Here is a 6,623-nt window from a genome sequence, read left to right as displayed (position 1 = left end):
AGTGACTGATTAACACCAAATAAATCTCAGCTGTTCTTGAAAGATTTTTCTGACATCATCTTTGTTGCAAGCTACAACAAAATTTCCAAGCCATTAGGTATACCATAGTATATCTACATCAGCACAATGACAACAGTCATCAACAAGTGGAGAAAGTATGAAACAACAGTGACAATATCAAGAACATTTTCCCTCCAAAACTGATGAGAGGACAAAGAGAAAACTGGTCAGGGAGGCTGACAGAAACATTAAAAGAGTTTCAGCTCTTTCTGGCAAGTACATGTGACAACTATCTCCCATATTCTCCATGTCTGAGTTTTGAGCAAAACCTTTTCTGACCAAAAAACATAAAAGCTCGGCTAAACTTGCAAAACCATATATTCAGTCTCAAAAAAGACCAAGATTGAACTTTTTGGCCAAAATTGCAAAAGGAACGTTTGGCACAAAAACAGCACAGCACATCAGCAAAAGAACACCATACCCATGATAAAGCGTGCAGAATCATGCTTTGGGGCCACGGGCAGATTAAGGTCTACACCCTTGTAGCAACAATGGGTTGTACATTAATATTAATATTAGCTCAAATGATCTATAGGGAATTTTAATAATTAATCATGAATATGATTAATATTTTGTATGTTACAGTTACATTAATTTATCGCAGCTGAACTAGATTGATATATGAACGATTACCATAACGGGTTATGGTTCGTCATTAATACATCAATTGTTCTTATTTCAGCTCGAAGTTATGGGATAACTTTAATGGAATTAATTTAGTTATCAAACAATCTGTTTGTCCAGCAAACATACGTAAGATTAACTTAACTCTCAAGGAAAATTATCCTTCTTACAAACACGAGAAAGAGTATCTTTTCCAGGCCTTGAAAAGACACTCTCGGTGTTTGTAGACTAAAATTAGGTTACTTAAATCGTAGCCTACCAAGATAAAGCATATAGCTAAGATCGAACATTTCAGGGACTAAGTAGCATGGGCAATTAAATCAGAGTCAGTCAAGGGCATATGGAATTTAATAATTGGACTAATACTACATCGAACTAAGGAATACAAGTTCTACAATTTACACGAGTAAATATGTATGTACAGGACACGTAAACAAAATACAAGACTAAACGGATAACAGATGAGAGAGGGAGAGGAAGGGAGAAAGTGAAACTAAAGTTTCAGGACGAGAGAGATCACCGAGATGATCTCAGCATGGCAAAATCACAGACAGTAACCCGTAAGAGACAACAAAGAAATCACATTGTAAGTTCAATTCAATAATCGATACTTGCATGACACATGGTTCTCTTTGTATTTGCTGAAGAAGAGCTCCTTTAAGAGCGGGGCGTGTTTCCTCGTGTCTTCGGGGCGAGCAGACTCGCGCGCAGTTTAAAGGTTCACTGAAACGTGAAGTGGCCAGAAACATGATTCAGAGTTCAGTTCCCTTTGTGGAGGGAGTAACGAATATGAAAATAAAACTTAGTAAAGAAAATAAAACGGAGATGAGGACTAGGTCCCATGGAGCCAGGAATTTCCTCAGACGCAGTGCTCGTGCACGTCCTCAATGAAGAGGAGCGCGCGCCGCGGGATTTTCAACAGAGTCTTTTCCTTTGAGTTGAAGTTGTCGGCTGAAGTTCGAAGACGAAACAAAACTAAAAGACTTAAATAAAATAAAATATAAAGCCCCCTAAACGGGAGCCATTGATGGTCTCCCTGATGAGGAGGGTTCGAACAAGCAGGAACAAACAAGACGAAAGAAAATACCGAACTCAACTGAACGGAACGCGGAGTGTTCCGCTTTTCTAGGGTAGCGAAAAATTCCTCCTCCCTGGCGCTTGGGCCAATTGGAACGCGAAATTCCAGGCGGGAGAAATTTCCTTTGTCTCACTTAGGAGTTCGATTTGCATGTTTTATGACAGTCTTAGGATCATGCCATTTCTACTTTAAACAATTATAACTGCAGTAAAATGCATTTTATCATAATTTGGTACCCATATCTTTCCTACGGGTATATGGAGGTTCAATTCAAGACCACATTTGGTATGTTTAAACGCTACGGCATAGAAATGACTTCTTATTCTGTAAAATAAGCATTAAGAGTTCTACTAACAATCTAGGAATAAGATTAACCCAAAATGTGATGTACATTTACAAATAGAAATGAAAATTGGACTTTTAAAAAGATCCACATGGCATATCTATGATTGCAACAGGGTGCACATCTGAAACATTATTCCTTTAAGGTTTACAAGAATACAAAAACCCATCACAGAGAAGAACAATCGTGGAAAAGAGAAATTACATTCAGGTTTACATATTTCTTCAATGGTTATACATATAGAAAATGTAGGATTTAAGTAGGGTTAAAGATTAACACTAACTCTGCTCCACTCCTAAAATGTCTGTTGCTGGACATTCCAGTAGGCAATAAAACACAGTTCAACACATGGGGGAAGGGATTGCCAGAGAATGTTAGTGAACCTTCTCTAACTAAAACACTATTGATTAAAGAATACATTTCAAAACCACACCTCTAGAAAATCATAATTATATGATCAAACAAATTACTAAAACATGCATACAGGAAGGTCAAACCCAAATCTGAGTTACATACATTAAAACTATATTTCTATAGGAGGATGTTTGTGTGTGTGTGTGTGTCTGTGTGTAGAAAGTTTCAAGTTTCGTTATCTCTCGGTGGTCCAGAGAGGGGAAAGGGGGGGTTCGGAATGTCTCTGAGGTGAAATTAGTGTCGTAAAAGTCAATTGGTCACCGACTAGCTGGAGCCAAAGCCTGATTTGCACTCACGAGTTCAAAGTGCACCAGCTTTTGTATTCAGGAAGAAATGTTTTTAGCAACACAGAGTATTTGAATTTGTTAATTCAAACCAACGACGAATGATTCGATAGCCAATGTTGTTACATATTCCCCCTTTTCGTCTGATGAAGTCCCTGCATGGACATCATCGGACGACAATCATCACAATGGTCACATGGTAGGTGAATCATGACAGTCGTGTAGCAGGTGGATCATGACGGTAGGAAGGCAGGTGGTTCTTGGAGCTGAGGATTCAGCTCGATGAGGTTCGGCGTGGTCTCTGACTTGGCACCCCCTTTCCGGGGATTCCGTCTGAAACCTTTGGACACAGCTTTCGTGAGCTTGGCTGTATCGCATCTCGTTGAGTCTTCTGTACAGGATGGAGACCAACCTAGTGTTAGGGTGTGGCTGATTACCTGCAGAGGTGCACAGCCCAATGTCGGTGGCAGTTCCATCAAGGTGTAGGATGACACCTTTCAGTACTTGAAGTCCCATTTCCTGGTTGAGCATGTTGACACGGCTGGTTGTGTCATGCTGGTCGTGAGTGACAGTGGCTGTGCGCACAGGTGTGTTAGCAGACCACCTTTCACCTACAATCTCTGCTTGCGTCTCTGTCACTTGTGTGTGAGGCTTAGCTTCGGCAGGGCAGAGATAATGAATGTCTTTGGTCATAGTGCACAGGTGCAGGTTTGGGGCTGAGTACGGTTGTATGTCGCTGTCGTGGTAGGCCACCACGTCTGGAGTGCGTATCTTGATGTGGGTGTTGCGTTCCCAAAACCTGACCTTGCAAATGTCTGTAAGTCTGTAGACTTGGCTTGACTCGATGATAGGCGGATTTAGGAGAAGGCCCACTTCTCTCTGCTCGGGATCGACGCAGAGTGAGATGGTGCTACCCAGAGAGTAGGCCAGGTGTTTTTGTAGAAAGTCAGCTGGCGTGTTGATGGCGGAAACCAGCACAGTTAGCATCAGGCTTAGTATCAGGTATGGTGGGATTACACCTGTGGCTATGCTGTCATTGGAGGAGCTAACCTCCCACAGCATGTCTGTCGTTGGCACTGTAACCAGCTGAGTCTGGACAAAGTCACTCTGTAAGACAGTAAACTGCGGCTTCATGGAGTTTGCGGTCTGGTTCGCTGCATTTACACTGGACACACCAATGTTAAACAGAGTTCTGGCGGCAGCTCCGGTTCCGAGCAACGCTCCCAGGAACTGGCTGGAGTGGTGGTTGGTGCTTAGGAGTCCCGATTGTGCAACAGTCACTTTCTCAAGTTGGTTGAACATGTGTTCGACCTTGGCCTCGGCGTGAGAGAGGGAGTCCTCTGTCCGTCGGACACTTGTCCAGATGTATTGGGCTACGGAGCTGGGGTGGTGTGCTCTGTAGACCGGGCGGGGCTGGATGAGTCGAACATGCACTTGCTGGGGGTAGGTCCTGCCGTCAGTGATCTGGGGTCTCGGTCGTTCTCTCGGTGGCCGCTGTCCTCTGGTTGGCAGACAGTACAGCATGGCGAACCACAGCAGCAACCTGGTACAGACAACAGGGAGAGAGAGAGAGAAAGGGGAGGAAGAAGCCAGCAAGGGTTGTCTTTGATTGGGCAGGGCAGTCTTTTTACTTTGTGGGCGGCGACTGGGTTTAGTTCGCCTTGGCCCATGTTTTGCCACATCTTGCTGTCGGCTTGTCGCTTGCTTCAGTGTCTCGTCAGTGTCTCTGGTGTTGCGTTGTGCAGCACATGATGCGTTATAGACGAACATTAGCAGTTTATCCCCCTTTGTGCGCCGTGGCATTACATGCCTTGGCATAGTGATGTCAATCGGTGCACAACTCATAATGTTGTTCTGTACGCGCAGCATGTGCGTGGTGTCATGCAGTGGTCTGAGGCACTGGTTGTTAGTGAGGTCAGACGGCGTGTGAGGGTGGATAAGGAAAGTCTTTATGTAGCTGACAAAAGCCCGCATGTCCATTATGGTTGTCTTTTCAAATAGCGGAGCCAGCGTAAGCGGCTCTGAAGTAGGCAGTTGAGCTTGTAAAGTTCTTATGCTGTGTGTAAGCTTTTCAACCTCTAGGGTGGGTGGGTGGGTTGAAAGTGACCACAGCTTGTTGTTTAATGCACCAGGCTTGGCAATGGCTTGAATGAGGTCATGTCGCTGAAGGTCAGTCATGACATTGAGGCAGCAAGTGTCAAAGTCTTTGGTGGGCTGTAAGGTGCAGGGTAGCGGATTCGAACCTTCAGTTGGTGCTGAGTCTGTGTCTTTTTGGCTGGCTGTGGGAGTTCCCATGAACTCTGTGACCTTTGTGACCTGACCGTCTGGCTGTGACTGGAGGGGGCAAAGTTCTCGTACTTGAGCCCAGACTTTGAGCTGTTTAAAGTCCAGTAACGGTTCAAAACGATCTAGAAGGTCTCTGCCGATGAGGAACGGAAAAGTGTCCATTTTTGAGATGAACACGGGATGGACTAGACTCAAAGGACCAATCGTCAGGTGAATGTGGGCTACCTGTTCGAGCCGGATGTCATGTTGACTGTATGACTGTACGTTCAGTTCACAAGTTTGAGGTGTAAGAGTTTGATCTTGTCTCTTAGCTTCAAATTGGAGTCTTTTGAAAAGTTCATTTGAGATCACCGTAATGTCTGATCCTGTGTCGATCAGGGCTTCCATGCTCACTTCCTCTTCCAACGTGATGTTCAGGTAGAGTTTTTGGGCCACCCCCTTTTTGATTAGGTTGCCCAGGAATGTTGGCATGGCAGGTGTGACGGTCGTTGGGTGGTTAGGACCGGTCTCGTGTAGCTTGCTGTGGAGGCAGTTAGACAGAACAGCGTTTCCTGGTACCTTGGTATTTTGGTACCTGGTGTGAGGAGGTGTGCTGTTTCGTTCATGGTGTGCAGCTGTCAGCTGTGGAGCTTTGGTGATGTTGTCACCTTGTGATGTGACAGTTAGCTCTGTGGTCTGTGGATGATGAGCAGTGTTCGAGGTGCTTGGCTCAGTCAGATGGCGGACAGACGGTTTGGTTTCAGTTCTTATGCTTAGGCATAAGATGTCTGGCTCGTCCTTCTTGTCTTTCTTGCAACGTTTCTGGTGAAGAAGCTCTTTCAGCACCCTTAGGATCTCTGCTGTTTCAGACGTGGCTGCACTGTGGTTATCTGATGTGCGCTCAGGCTTGAGCTTACCAGTGTCGTGTCGAGAGTGGTTCCACTCTCTGTCGGGGCTTGTTGTCCTGGACGGTGGAGATCGGCTCTTCTTGGGTCGCCGGCCGGCTTCCCGGAATCTTTCAGAGCGCTCGCTCTGGTGCTTTGGACGAGCACCACCGCGATTGTGTTGCCCTCTGCTGGTTTGGAACGGTCGTGACTCTCTGTAAAAATGTCTGTGACTGTGGTGTTGTGGGACACCCTCTAAAGTCAGTTTTGAACAGTGTTCAGAGACAGAATAGATTGTGGGGTTTTTCACAATCTTTTCAGAAATAGTCTTTTGCTTGGTGTAAGCTTTATGGGCTAAGTCACGCAGCTGTTGGGTAGACATGGTCCGTGCATCGGCCAAAACCCCAATATGATGGGATAAGGTTGGATGGAGATTCCGCAGGAAAAGAGTTCTAAATGTAACATCCTGTTCCATCCCTGGCTCATTCCGTGCTCCGAAGAAGGCTTGTCGGAGTCGGTTGTAGTAGATCTGGGGGTGTTCACGCCGACCTTGCTTGAGGTCTACAGCAACGATGAAACCTTGATCGGAGTCTGGATCAGAGAATTCACGGATCAAAGCTTGCCGTAATTGTTGGAAGTCCATTTTGACAGCCTCAGTTTGACGGTCTAGG

Source organism: Squalius cephalus (genome assembly GCF_949319135.1).
Source record: "Squalius cephalus genome assembly, chromosome: 15".
NCBI lineage: Eukaryota > Metazoa > Chordata > Actinopteri > Cypriniformes > Leuciscidae > Squalius > Squalius cephalus.
This window is presented reverse-complemented; position numbering follows the sequence as displayed.